This window comes from Dermacentor silvarum, chromosome 4, assembly GCF_013339745.2.
Source record: "Dermacentor silvarum isolate Dsil-2018 chromosome 4, BIME_Dsil_1.4, whole genome shotgun sequence".
In the NCBI taxonomy this organism is placed as follows: domain Eukaryota; kingdom Metazoa; phylum Arthropoda; class Arachnida; order Ixodida; family Ixodidae; genus Dermacentor; species Dermacentor silvarum.
Genome location: NC_051157.2, coordinates 197,445,706 through 197,461,263, shown reverse-complemented (window position 1 = coordinate 197,461,263; position 15,558 = coordinate 197,445,706).

Sequence of the window (15,558 nt, the reverse complement as noted above, 5' to 3'; positions counted from 1 at the left end):
TGCCTCCCTTTTCTCTGATTTAGAATGGCATGTCATCAAAAATCCATATGGAAGTGACCACTTCCCAGTAAGTCTAAACTTGGTAACGCAACGTGACCCCCCTCCACATGTCTCTCGCTGGAAACTAGCCTCAGCGGATTGGAAATGTTTTAAGGAATCCACCTACCTATCACAAGATTTTATAAGTAACTTTAGTATAGATGATGCCGTATCATATTTTACCGCTTTTATCATTGACGCAGCTGAGAAGTTCATTCCTCAGAAAAATGGGACTACAACCAAAAGACGGGTTCCTTGGTGGAATGACGATTGCAGACAGGCACGAAGGAGACAAAATAAAGCCTGGGGCAAACTACGGAAATGTCCTACTGCGGAAAACCTAATCGAATTTAAACAGATTAAATCACAGGGGCGAAGGACGCGGCGACAAGCAAAGAGGGCCAGCTTGGAGAAGTTTGTCTCGGGAATTAATTCCTATACACAGGAAACAAAAGTGTGGAGTGGACTAAAAAAGCTTAAGGGGCAATCAACCCACTCTTTGCCTCTGGTAAATGACTATGGAAATAGCCTGGAAGACCAGGCTAACGCTCTCGGGGAGCACTTCGAGTACGTATCTAGCTCAATGAATTATACGCAGTCATTCCTTAAACACAAAGAACAAATAGAACGCATGCCATTAGGTCGCAAGTGCAGACGGATCGAACCCTACAATAGCGCTTTTACCATTGCCGAGTTAAGAGCCTCCTTAAAGAAATGTCAGAGCTCTGCTCCGGGTCCTGACAAAGTCGTCTATGATATGGTCAAATACCTCCACACAGACACCCAAATGACTCTACTCACACTTTTTAATAAAATATGGGCTGCTGGGTACATTCCTTCTACATGGAACGAAGCAATTGTCGTCCCGGTTCTGAAGCAGGGGAAGGATCCCTTCTTTAGTGACAAGCTATCGACCAATAGCGCTCACGAGTTGCCTGTGTAAGCTATTTGAAAAAAATGATTAACTGCCGTCTCCTGCATTTCCTCGAATCAAATAAACTGCTCGATCCATACCAGTGTGGCTTTAGAGAAGGCCGGTCAACAACCGACCATCTAGTACGTATCGAGGCAAATATCCGAAACGCTTTTGTCCATAAGCAGTTTTTCTTGTCCGTATTCCTCGACATGGAAAGGGCCTACGACACAACGTGGCGCTTTGGAATATTGCGGGATATCTCCGAGATGGGTATTCGGGGAAGCATGCTTAGTGTTATAGAAAGTTACCTGTCTAACCGTATTTTTCGAGTTAGAATTGGCAGTACTCTGTCCAGACCTTTTATTCAGGAAACCGGGGTTCCACAGGGTGGAGTACTTAGTTGTACGCTTTTCATTGTAAAGATGAATTCCTTGCATTCATTCATTCCACGCAGTATGTTTTATTCGGTATACGTAGATGACGTACAGATAGGATTTCGGTCGTGCAACCTGGCTATCTGTGAGCGACAGGTTCAGCTCGGTCTCAACAAAGTCTCCAAATGGGCTGATGAAAATGGCTTTAAGCTCAACCCGAATAAAAGCTGTTGTGTTCTTTTTACACGAAACAGTGGATTGAACGCTGATCCTGACGTAGAACTGTATGGGCAGCGGATACCTGTAAGTACCGAGTACAAATTTTTAGGCGTAATACTAGACACCAAGCTTACATTCATCCCACACATAAAGTATCTTAAGAACAAATGCTTAAAGACAATGAACATTCTTAAACTTTTGTCGCACACAACGTGGGGTAGTGATAGGAAATGCCTCATGAACCTATATAAGAGCCTTATATATACACGATTAGACTATGGGGCTATAGTCTACCAGTCTGCTACGCCCAGCGCGCTAAAATGCTGGATCCCGTGCACCATCTGGGCATCCGCTTGGCCACAGGTGCTTTTAGGACAAGTCCTGTGGCAAGCCTCTACGTAGAGGCAAATGAGTGGCCACTCCACCTACAAAGGACATACTCCAGCTTCACATATTTTCTAAAGGTAAATGCCAACTCTGAACATCCGGCATATTCGACCATAAATGACACGACTAGTACCACACTCTTTCAGAATCGACCTGCAGCGAGAGAGCCTTTCTCGTTGCGTGTGCGGAGCCTCAGCAAAGAAGTAGGTGTACAACTCCTTGAACAACGTCTCATGCCCCCAGCAAAGTTGTTACCGCCGTGGCAGTGGCAGCCCATAGAATGTGACACATCGTTTACTGAGGTCACCAAGCACGCCCCAGAAGCACATATTAAGATGCACTTTCTAGAACTTCAGGCGAAATACTCATGCCCGGAGTACTACACCGACGCATCAAGATCACATGCTGGTGTGTCTTACGCAGCACTCGGACCTTCTTTCTCCGAATCAGATGTTCTGCACACTGAAACGAGCATCTTTACTGCTGAAGCACACGCAGTTTGGTCGGCCGTTAAACATATTAAAAAAGCAAAGCTACAAAAAGCCATTATATACACAGACTCTCTAAGTGTTGTAAGATACTTAAGTTCCTTTCATAAAAGTAAAAATTCTGTATTGAATGACCTTTACTCACTCCTGTGTGTAACATACTTGTGTAATCAACATATAATAATATGTGGGGTCCCTGGACACAGAGACATCGAGGGAAATATGCTCGCTGACGAAGGAGCCACGTCCATAGCAGCAAAATACATGAATTCCTCCTCTGTAGCTGTCCCTGCCTTAGACTTAAAACCTTTTCTAAGAAAAAGCCTAAGGAACTATTGGCAACGCTCAGCTCATGGGACAATGAAACATGAAACAAGCTGCATGTCATTAAGCCACAACTAGGAAACTGGCCATCTATATCAAAAACTCGGCGAACAGAGGTCATCATCTGTAGACTTCGAATAGGCCACACATATGGCACACGCTCCTACCTGTTGACTGGTGACGAGCCACCTACCTGTGGAAAATGTGACACGACGTTAACTGTCCTTCACGTATTGCTAGAATGTCATGCATTAGAGGCTCACAGGAAAAAGTACTTTCGTTTACCATACCGTCAACAAGTCCCACTACACCCAGCAATGTTCTTAGGAAATGACCCACTCTTTGAAAGTAAATCAATCTTAGCTTTTATAAACGATGTTGGTGTACTGGATGTTATACACCCTAGGGATTCGTAGCACGTCCTCCACCTTGAGGGTGCTGCTACGGTAATACGCTTTTGCAGAGCACGTGCTTCTAGGCCCTTGCGTTCAATGGCCCTGCTGAGGCATTAGTGCTGCTGACACCCACATCTCTCTATATCATCCTCCCATTGCATATCTTTTATGACCACCGCACGTCTCACACCTCACGTGTCATTCTCATAGTTTTAATGCATATATATTCTACGCACTTATGTTTTTAGGCCTCTATACAGCCGTGTGACATCTACCCTTCAAAATTCACAGCTCATGCTTCATTGACAACTAATTAGCATTGCCTTGGCGCTCTTTCGCCACACATGGCCCTTGCGCCAATAACATCCAATAATCATCATCATCAAGAAAAATACAAAAATTACACAGAATTTTACACTGATGGCTCTAAAACATAAAAACATGTGGGCGTGGGAATCGCAACGAAAAATTGGGAAACTAGTATTCGAATGCACCATTCAGCTTCAATCTTTACCGCTGAAGTTTATGCATTATAGATTGCAGTAAAAAAAATTATCACCGAGAAGCTGAAAAATGCTATAATTTATACTGATTCGTTAAGTGCACTGAGAGCTTTAAATTTAAATTCCGCCTGCGAACCCCTACTTGGTGATATCTTAAACATGGTCTTTTGTAACAAATACGGAAGAACCATACGATTCTGCTGGGTCCCAAGCCATGTTGGTATACCAGGGAATGAAGCAGCAGACAGATGTGCGTCCATGGCAGCTCTCAAAAACATAACTCGCACAACACTTCCACATAAAGACAGTATCCAAGCGATTCGTAAGGCCCTTGCGTCAAGATGGCAGACAGGAATGGAACTCGTGCATAAACAACAAGTTACATGTGACTAAACCCCTGCTTGGCTAGTGGAAATCATGCAGTCACCAAGAGCGGTTCTATGAGGTAATCTTATGTCGACTTCGAATTGGGCACACACATCTAACACACAATTTTCTACTTCGAAAAGCAAACCCACCAACTTGCAAGAAGTGCCATGAACCACTTACTGTAATGCACATTATTATGACATGTCCACATACCGAAACACAGAAGGAAACTTTTACAAAATCTAGATACCTTGCATATACCTCTACACCCCTCCTTACTAGTAGGAGACGACCCGCTAGTGCCATTCACGGAGTTGTTCAACTTTTTAGACGAAACTGGTTATTTACATCAACTATAAAGTAACACAGCTTTTACTGCCCTAACATTGTTTTTGTATTGTCTTGTGACTGGCGCAGCATGGCCTTAGTCGCTTTTGCGCCATTAAACCAGGATTAACTAACTAACGAACATTCCGCTTCCCAAAAGCCAGTTAAAGATTTCGCCTTAATAAAGAAACCGCAGAGCTCGGGAGGCAGTCTTGTAAAACCAATCGAATACATGAAATAAAAAAAGGAAACGATGGGCTGTAACAGCGTTAGCATGAGCTAGCCATATCTGCTACGTTCTCCTGGTTATCATCGCCATCTCCACCTTTTCTTCTGCAGCACGTTCACGTTGCTCATTCCACGCATAACTGAATGAAGTAAGCGCGCAGAATGCGTGACTCAAACAGCCGCGTAAGGGGGAGCGGACCAAATGAGCTAGAAGGATATAGACAAAATACCCGTATTCACAGCCGGCAAACGCGTTCTATGTGCGGTGAGTCACTGCGGCATTACCTTGCGGTGACGTGGTACTTAATATATACCAAATTATCGTGACGTTGCCCAATAGCAACCAAAATACCAGGCTCGTAGCAGACGCCCGCCGCCTAGGTGCGGCTTCCGCAGCGAAGAAATCGAACGGGTCCGGTACAGCAGTGCCGCGGCGCTGCAGTACCCAAAAAAAGGCCTTAGCTCCTCCCATGCATTCACGTGGCACTTTGGACACTCACCAGTATTCTAGGTCACTACCCAAGGCAGGCGCAGACGACCCGAGCCTCCGCCAGTATGGTGGCGCCATCTAGTTAAGGCGCGTGCAAACGCCGCGTGCGCAGACGCAGACGACGAGATGCGGTTCAGACGAGGCGTACAATCAACGCGATCCCGATATGAGATGTGTGCCACGTACCTATTCTGGGTACCTCTTCGGTACACGTTATGGTGTCTCCTCGCAAGGTACGAACCATTGGTGATGAAGCGAATCGTAGAGCTACGTGCGCGGCTACAACCAGGCATCATCGGGCTCAGCAGACTGCTGTGCAGGGGTCATTACAAGCTGCAGCTCGCCGTCGACGCCCGGCGGACAGTTCAGATCGTTAACGCTCGTCAAAACGCGGCGAAGAGACTTTGCCGCGAAGACCCTGTTGTGCATGGTGCCGAAATTAAAGCTACTCTTGAGCCGCTCCACCAGCTTACGCTGTGACTGCTGCGTGTGCCGCGCAGGCCTGTGACTTTTTTTTTTTAATTGCCGCGACAATGCGTTGCCCATTTGCACGCGGAAAGTACGACTAGACGAAAAGCTTTCTATCATGTTTAGCATATTTCCACGGATGCCCACTCCCGACAAGTCTTGCAAGATTCCGTAACGCCAAGTTGTATCGTCCGCCTTGAGAAACACGGTTAAGAATTATTGTTTATGTATGAAGGCACCACGAATGTTTGCTTCGACGCACACGAGATGGCCGGTTGTAGGCCGTCCTTCTCTGAAGCCGCACTGATATGAAGCAAGGATTTTGTTTGACACAGGGAAGTGTAAAAGGCGACGGTCTGTTATTTTTGCAAAATGTTTGCAAATACAACTTGTGAGGGCTATTGCGTGGTAACTTGTTAATAATGTGGGCTCTGTTTCTTCTTTCGGAATTGGAACGACAAGGGATTCTTCCCATGCAGTAGGAAGGTACCCGGTAGTCCATATATCACTGAAAAGTGCGAGTAGCGTTATTTGAGTATCACTGTGGATGTGCTTAATCTTGTCGTAGATGATCCTGTCAGGTCGAGGTGCAGAGTTCTGACATACAGTCAAGGAGGCTGTCAACTCGGCTATGTTAAAGGGGAGCTTATAGAAGTTGTTCTGTCTGCATTTACGGTCAATAGCCTTGCGTCCCGATTTTTGTTTGTGCTTTAGGAACGCCTCGGAATAACGACTACAACTAGATACGTGCTTGAAGTGTTCGCCAAGAGCGTCAGCTTGGTCTTCCAAGGCGTTAGCTTCGTCGTTCACTAGGGGCAATGGATGCATTTCTTTTCGCTTTAGCCTTCTTTGCCCGTACCATACTTTTGCCTCTTGAGTATACGAGTTGATACCTGAGAGAAACCTCTCCCAACTTGCCCAATTGTGTCGTCGCGTTCTTCTTCCCTGGCATTTACCATGTTTAAGTTCTATTAGGTTTTCAGCCGTAGGACATTCACGTAGTTTGCCCCAAGCTTTAGTTTGTCTCCTTCATGCCTGTGTGCAATCGTGATTCCACTAGGGAACCCGTCTATTGAATGAAGTGCCACTTGTTTGAGGAATAAACTTCTCAGTGGCGTCAATGATAAAAGCAGTAAAGTATGATATGGCGAGATCCATACTAAAATTATTTGTACAAGCTCGTGATAATTAGGTGGATTCCCTAAAGCATTCGTAGCTGATGCCAGTTTCAAGCGAGGGACATGCGGAGGGGAGTCATGTTTGGTTACTAAGTTTAGGCTTACTGGGAAGTGATCACTTCCGAATGGATTTTTAATTACACGCCATTCTAAATCAAGGAAAGGTGAAACAGAGCCAATCGAGATGTATATTAATGAATATGAACTATGATGTATATTGTTATATGTTGGCTCTTTCTTATTGAAGAGGCACGCACCGGAGTTAACAAGGAAGTTTTCAATGAGTCGACCTCTCGCGTCGCATCGCGAGTCTCTCTAAAGAGTGTGATGAGCATTAAAATCACCAGTGATCATGTATGGTTCTGGGAGGTGGTCAATGAGGCTGTGAAATTCCGTTTTACTGAGATGATAGTTGGGCGGTATGTAAATGGAGCAAATGGTTATCAGCTTGTTAAATAAGATTGCTCTCACATACAGCCTCGAGGGGCGTCTGAAGGGTAAACTGTTGGCAAGCAACAGACTTCTTTACAGCTATGGCTACATGATATTTACGGAAAATGTCATATTGATTGAGAAAGTTCGAGTGTGTAGGTTTTAATTGTGTTTCTTGGACTCACAGCGCCTTCGGTATAAATTTTTGTATGAGTTCTGTAATGTCGTCGGGGTTACGAAGTAGTCCTCTGACATTCCGCTGTATCTGTGTGTCCATGTTGCAGACGATGTTTGTGCTGTGTGTCGTGTAAAAAGACTAACTTAACTTACAGAGCCCTTGTCGAGTCCTTTTTATTTATTTTTTTTGAGCGAACGCGAGATTCTCAGCGCTCAGTAAGCGCTGGCGGCGCCGTTTAGCTGGTTATGTTCATCGGCTCTTGCGAGGCGCTAGACACGCGTTCTTGCGAGCGCAGTGTTTGACGTGAGCGCCTCGTCTCGATGGACGAGGCCCTTGAGACCATAATACCAGAGGTCGATGGCCCCTTCTGCTGGGACAAAGGAGCAGCGCTAGCCGTAGTCGCCAAAGGGGCGGATGGCGTCACCGCCGGCTTACTACGCGTGGGCCGGACAGCAGCCGGAGGCCGTTGTGACGCTTCCCCCTGACACGCCGCATCGGCAAAGCTGGTGTTAGACAGGTAGGTCATCCACCCGCCATCATGCCTCTTTAAATGAAAGATTCTCTTTCACTTTGATAGTTGCAATTTTGTTTTATTTCTTCCATGATGGGTAGGACCGCGAGTACGCGGCGTGCTTCTCATCACAGTTCACACAGTCGAGTTAGTTTTCACAGGATTCAGATGTGTGTTCCTGAGCGTTACCCTTAGCGCATGTCAATCGGCCCGGACAGTTCCGTGAACTGAGGCCGAACCATTGACACTTGAAGCATCGGAGCGGGTTTGGCACGTATGGCCTGACATGTATTCTGTTGCGCCCGGCCTAAATGGTCTCGGGTAGATTACTTGAACCAAAAGTTGTCTGAATATCCTTGCCATCGCGCATCATCTTGATTCGTGTTACAGTCCACACATTTTGTTCCTTGAATCCTTCCAAAAGTTCATCTTCGGTGAGCTCCAACAGGTCGTCATCAGAAATAACACCGCGTGTGTGTTCATGGTGCGGTGCGGGGTCACTATCAGAGGAAAATCTCCAGACGGTTCTAGATTCTGTAGTTTATCACGCTGTTTCTTATCGCCGAGTTCCAGAAGGAGGTCACCGCTGGCGATCTTCGTCGCCTTTTAACCTGGTCCTATAGTCTCTGTCATAGTCTTCGCAACAATAAAGGGTGAGGTCACTCTCACGGTCTTTTCAGCTTTCACACTATGTACCACATGGTAGCGTGGAAAGTTCTCAATTGCTCTGCCAAAAAGTTTAGATGTTTCTTTGGTCCACCCCCCGTGTTGGGGGTGATAAGAAAGCGCGGGAAAAGAACTAGCCATGCGGATGTTAATATTTCGGCAGGAACGACAGCCACCCACCGTGGAGCTCAACATGGGGACGCTGTAGGGCCTGCAAATGCAAGCTCCACAAACGCCAGCTGTAAATTTCCGCTATAACCAAATATAGTATACCCAAGGTTGGCTACCCACACAAGGTTAACCCTCCTCGCCGGGAAGGTCGGCAGTAAGAATAAATGATCAGAAGACAGCAAAGATGAAACGTTAGAGAGAAAGACGAAGATTTGAGATGGGGACAGGAAAAGGCGACTGCCGATTTTCTCCGGGAGGGTCAGTCTGGAGGTGTCGTCTATGTGGAGCAGAGGCCAAAGAGGTGTGTTGCCTCCACTAGGGGGCCATAAAGGTTCGCACATTCGTCGGCTTCACTCTCCCGAGTGAAGCCAACGGGAGCGGACGTGCCGAGTTGAGGTGCCGTCTCAGCGCAGCAGGAGCAGCGTGCCAGAGAGATAAGCTTTCTTATTTAATATATCGATCTTTGTTCTTTTAGGAGTGTTAGCTTAGCCAAGCAAGCTTTATAAATTATTTTCATGCTTTTCAGTTTCTTGGTCTTTTCGCTTAGATAAAAGTAGGAAACGAATAATTGTTTTTTTAGTCGCATCTACGCCTTCTTAGTACAAGATGATGGTTGGTACTAGGGGGAACCGACGCGTGTGTTGTTCTGAGTGCGAGCGTTCTTACGCGTTGGAAGAAACGGGGTTTGGAAAGCTAGAAAAGGAACTTAAGAGCGACCAGAAGCAGAGGAAGGAGGTAGAAGAAAAGCTAGCTCACGCAAAAATGCAGCTGACGGCCACCATTCCGCAAAGCAATGGTTAACGCATCGAGGCGAGCACCGCGAACGGAGCTGGCTCCGAAGCGAGCGCAGCTAACACAGCCGAACCCGCCACTCCGGGAAGCAGTGGCGGAAACGTCAGTCATGGTCACGAAGGGGATACCACTGACGCGGCCGCGGGAGAAAACAAAGCCAAGGGTAAGGATAAGAAAGGAGTGAAGGACATTGTGACCTCAGGGGCAGTTTTCGTCGGTGAGGGGGAAGAAAAGCATCGAGTTGCCTTTGTTGGGGATTACAACATGCATAAAGTAGAACCGGCGATAACAGAGGGTAGGTGCAGGCGAACGAGTCCAGGTTAGCGCGCTTCCGGGAAAGCCGATTAGATAGGCGATAGCGAAGGCCAAGGGACGCTTGTGGATGATGATGATGATGATTTATTGGCATACCATTTGAAACGGGGCGGCGACAAATAGTCACCTAGCCTGCTTGATTTAATCAGGTATACTGTACATGTTCTTTATCTAGCATTTTTGTACACCTCTCATTATTCTTTTTCTTTCTCAAAAATTTACCTTGTACCGCTGCCTACGATTTTAAGAGATCAGGTCGTATCCATCTTTTCCCTGCTTTTTTCCACCAGTACTCTAATCGTCTCTTGGTGATCTCTACGGCTGATCCGTTTATCTTTCCTTCCACTTTAACAAGCGCTTCTGGGAGTTGCACGTTACCTGCGGTTCTCGCTGGGTGGATCTAGTCACATAACATCAGGATGTGCTGAGTGGTCTCTGGAACTTTACTGCAGCATACACATGCCTCATCTAGTTCCGAGTATTTGTTCCGGTATGTTTTGGTCCTTAGGCAACCGGCTCGAGCCTCAAATAGCAAGGCACTGCCCTTTGTGTTATCGTACAGATTTTCCCTTCTAATTTCTTTCTTCTCATTCGTGTAAATCTCCATTGTCCTTTTTGTTTCCATTCTTTGTATCCAATTCAGGGTCTCTATTTCTCTCTTTCTGATGACTCCTGTCCCGCAGGGGCGTCTGCGTGAGCAGGCGTTTGGTGTGCTGCGACACCACGGACCCGAGCACAAGAGGGTTAGACCCTCCCGCGTGTCGCCGTGCGCGGCTTAGCCGTGTCTGGGGAAAGGGGGATCCTGGAGGTTGAGCCGATGCCGGGTGTTTGGACCTTTAAGGCCCCCCGGCAGAGGCAACACACCTCTTCGGCCTCTGCTTCACATAGACGGCACCTCCAGACTGACCTACCTGGAGGAAATCGGCAGTCGCCTTTTCCTGTCCCCCTCTTCAATCTTTTGTCTTTCTCTCTCACTTTTCCATCTGCCCTGTCTTCTAGTCACTTCTTCTCACTTCCGAATTTCTGGGCGGCAAGGGTTAACCTGGTGTAGCTATCCAACCTTGGGTATTTTATATTAGGTTATAGCGGCGTTGCATGGCTGGCGTCTGCAAGCATTCCATCCTTGTAGCGTCCCCTTGTTGGGCTCGGTGGTGGGTGGCTACCATCGCCGCCGAATTTAGCAATTTTATATGGCAAATCCTTTTCCCCCACTTCCTGATCGCTCCCTGAAAAGGGGGCGCACCGATGACACTTTCAACTTTTTCATGAAACCCAAAGAAATATTTCCCAAGTACCATGTCATTCATAGCCAACACGAAACGAAGACAGTCTGTACTATATCTCCATTTGTCGTAGCAAAATGCCTGACAGAAGCAATCGGCCCAGGTTACAAGGTAACTAAGATGGGAAGCGGAGACCTCCTTCTGGAAGTGCGTGATAAACCCCACTATCACAAATTGTCTAAACTTGTTGCATTTGGTGACATCCCCGTCTCAGTGGGCCCTCACAGGTCAATGAACACTGTACGTGGTGTCATCTCGGATGACGACCTTCTAGAACTCAGCGAAAGCGAGTTGTTGGATGGATGGCAAGACCAAAACGTAGTAAAGTTTCAAAGAATTAAGTTAAGGCGTGACGACAAGGAAATTCCCACAAAGCATGTAATTATTACGTTTGGAACAAGTGACCTTCCAGATTCAATCGAGACGGGATATTATAAGCTCCGTGTACGACCGTACATACCCAATCCGCGCCGATGCTTCAAGTGTCAGCGTTTTGGGCATGGGTCTCAGAGCGGCCGAGGGCGCGCTACTTGTGCAAAATGTGCTTCTAAAGAACACGCCTCAGATAACTGCACTTCCACAACCCATTGTGCCAACTGTGACGGAGACCACCCCGCCTATTCGCGATCGTGCCCGTCATGGAAGAAAGAAAAAGAAATATTACAACTCAAGGTCAAGCTAAACATTTCCTTTCCAGAGGCGCGCAAGCGTTTTTCTGCCCACAACCAGTCCAATCCTTCCTACACCGATGTGGCGCGCCGGGGGGCAGCGTCACATCCTGCGGCGGCTGCCCGAGTCACACAGAGTGTGACAGCGGTGACACCATCAGCCCCCCTGGCAGGAGCAGCCAGTGCTGTTCCGCCCCCTACAACGCAGGGCCAGCAGTCCTCCGGGCCTGCCGGTCCCAGGGCCACTGCTCGTGCAGACCGGCCCCAAAAACCCCCTAGTGTGCCCGCGGAGCGGGCAGCAGCCAGCGCCTCTGACGAGGCAATGGATGCAATCATCACTACTCCGGCGTCCCAGGCGCCGAAGGAACGGCGTAGCTCCATGGAGCGCGTCGGGAGAAAAGAAAAATCCCGTATTACGGGGCCTGGAAAGGTCTCGTGAACTAACTTCTATCTTTCTGTACACACTGTGATGTTATTGGGTGCAGGATCACTCCAGAAAGAGATAGAAGCAGCACGCAGAAGCACAAACACACATCAGACTTGTATTGGACACGTAATACATTGAAACGGCACAAACGTAACATTTCCCCAAAATGCGCGCTAGAAGACATGCAGATATATATAGGCTAGTTAAATGCAGTCTGCCTACAGTTCATGTCGAAACAGGTGTCGCCATGTCAGAGACGTCGAGGAGCCGGTGTCGAACAGCAGTGTCGGACAACAGGGTTGGATCGCCTCGTGGAACTCAGGTGGCCCTGCGCCACAGTCGATGTACCGGAGCCTCCGCGTGCCCGGTTACCCGATGGCAGGGTTTTCGCCCCGGAGCACACTGCAGCAGCCCACCGGATCACGTCCACAGCTGGCAGGGTAGCCCTGCGGCCGCTCACCCGAACGCTCGATCAGCCAGGTTCAGGACCGCCAGCCCTCCTGGACCAGTTGCCCAGCGGAAGAACTGGACGAGGTAGCCCTGTGACCGCTCACCCGAACGCTCGATCAGCCAGGCTCAGGACCGCCAGCCCTCCTGGACCAGTTGCCCAGCGCAAGAACTGGACGAGGTGGCCCGTCAGCTGGTGACAGCTTTGATTGTGGTGCAGACGTAGCGGCGCGGGTGGCGATAGCTCCTATGGGCCGGACGCCCAGCGAGGAAGCTCCGCCATCGAACGCCGAACCTCGCGCACTACTCACGCCACGGGCCACGCTCCCTCGGGCCACGCTTTTCGAGGCGCCACTGTCAACGCTCACAGGTCGGTGTCGATGATGATGATCACCTTGAGGTACATACCCACTAACGGGTATTGGTCAAGAATCGGTGTCATCTTCGCCACCGCACGGCGCACTGTCTTCACATGCTCATGTTTTACACTCCCGTGTACCATATATTATCACACACACATCACTAACTTCTTTTCCATTATGGATACCCAAGTATTACAATGGAACGTGAGATGACTTCTACGTAATCTTGACGATGTTAAAGAACTCCTCTGAAAATTCAGTCCAAAGGTGATGTGTGTACAAGAAACACACCTAAAATTAACACAGACGAACTTTTTAAGGCAATATGTCACTTTCCACAAAGACCGCGACGACGCTCTCGCCTCGTCAGGGGGTGTGGCCGTAATGGTCGATAAGGGCGTTGCATGTCAGCAATTAAGCCTCCGAACGTCCCTTGAGGCAGTTGCTGTCCGAGCAGTGTTGTTTGGTAAACTAGTCACAATTAGCTCCATCTACATTCCCCCTTCCCATCAGCTTTCCAGAACAGAATTTCAGAGCTTCATCGATGAACTTCCTCCGCCATACATAGTCGCTGGTGACCTTAACGCTCATAGTCCCCTGTGGGGCGACTCTCGTTGCGATGCGCGAGGGCGCCTTATAGAAAATTTTCTGTTTTCTTCAGGTGAATGTTTATTGAACAAGAAAGAACCTACGTACTACAGTATTACACATAACACATACTCGTCCATTGACTTAAGCATATTGTCGAGCACACTAATGCCATACCTGGAGTGGTCTGTCCTCAAGAACCCCTATGGAAGGGACCACTTCCCAATTATGTTGAACTCAGCGAAGCGAGATGGATGCTTGTCACCACCTCCTCGATGGAACGTGGACTCGGCGAACTGGGAACTGTTCCGAGAGCTCACACACTTAGGCCGTGATGACATTGTTGCTCTTAACGTGGACGACGCCGTAGCATATCTAACTGGTTTTATTATTGACGCTGCTACAAAATGCATTAAACAAACTAGCGGACTGGCTCAGAAGCGCCGCATTCCTTGGTGCATTAAACAAACTAGCGGACTGGCTCAGAAGCGCCGCATTCCTTGGTGGAATGAAGAATGTCGTAAAGCGCGCAAAAATCAAAACAAAGCTTGGGGATTGCTTCGCGATTCTCCTACTACCGAAAATCTTATTAATTTCAAACAGGTTAAATCGCAAGGCAGAAGGACACGTCGACGTGCCAAGAGAGAGCTGGGAGAGGTACATTTCGGGAATAAATTCCTACACAGACGAGGCAAAAGTATGGAACACGGTGAATAAATTAAAGGGCCGTGAGACGAACCCGCTGCCCTTAGTGAGTACCCAAGGAGATGGCCTGGAGAATCAGGCAAACTGTCTGGGCGAACACTTTGAATATGTCTCCAGTGCATCTCATTATACACAAACATTCCTGAGGTTCAAGGAACGCGCAGAGCGACAGCGCCTCGATCGGAAATGTGCACGAAATGAACATTACAACTGCCCGTTCAGTTTAGCTGAACTTAAAGCCTCTCTTGCTTGTTGCAACGGTTCGGCACCAGGTGCTGACCGTATCATGTATGAAATGATCAAGTACCTACACCCTGAAACATAAAAGACACTCCTCTCTCTTTTTAATGTCATGTGGGCTGCTGGCTCCATTCCATCTTCTTGGAAAGAAGCTATAGTAATCCCCATACTTAAACAGGGCAAGGACCCGTCCTTACCTAGTAGCTACAGACCCATTGCTTTGACAAGCTGTCTGTGCAAGCTCTTCGAAAAGATGATTAACCGGCGCCTAATATGTGTCCTAGAAAGCAACGGAATACTAGATCCTTACCAATGTGGCTTCCGAGAAGGTATGTTGACTACAGACCACCTTGTCCGCATCGAGGCAATCGTAAGGGATGCCTTTATACACAAACAGTTTTTTCTCTGCATATCTCTTGATTTAGAGAAAGCATATGACACCACATGGCGCTTCGGTATTATCCGAGACCTTTCCGCTATGGGTATCCGCGGCAACATGTTGAGTACTATCCAAAGTTACCTTTCTAACCGTACCTTTCGTGTAAGGGTGGGCCAGGCCTTGTCTAGGTCTTTCACCCAGGAAACTGGTGTCCCGCAAGGCGGTGTGCTTAGCTGTACACTGTTTATTGTGAAAATGAATTCTCTACGCACGGCTATTCCACTAATGATGTTCTACTGTCTATATGTAGATGATGTCCAGATTGGTTTTAAATCGTGCAACTTTGCTGTCTGCGAACGACATGTCCAGCATGGCTTAAATAAAGTGGCTAAATGGGCTGATGAAAACGGTTTTAGGTTGAGCCCACAGAAAAGCACATGCGTCCTTTTCACTTATAAGAGAGGAATAGTACCAGACCCTGCTATTGAGCTGTCTGGTACCACATTACCGGTAAGCAAAGAGCACAAGTTTCTAGGCATCATATTGGACTCAAAACTCACATTCGTTCCGCACATCAAATATTTGAAGGCTAAGTGCCTGAAAACAATGAACTTATTGAAGCTGCTGTCGCGTACAACATGGGGCAGTGACAGGAAATGCATTTTGAACTTGTACAGGTGCCTTGTCGG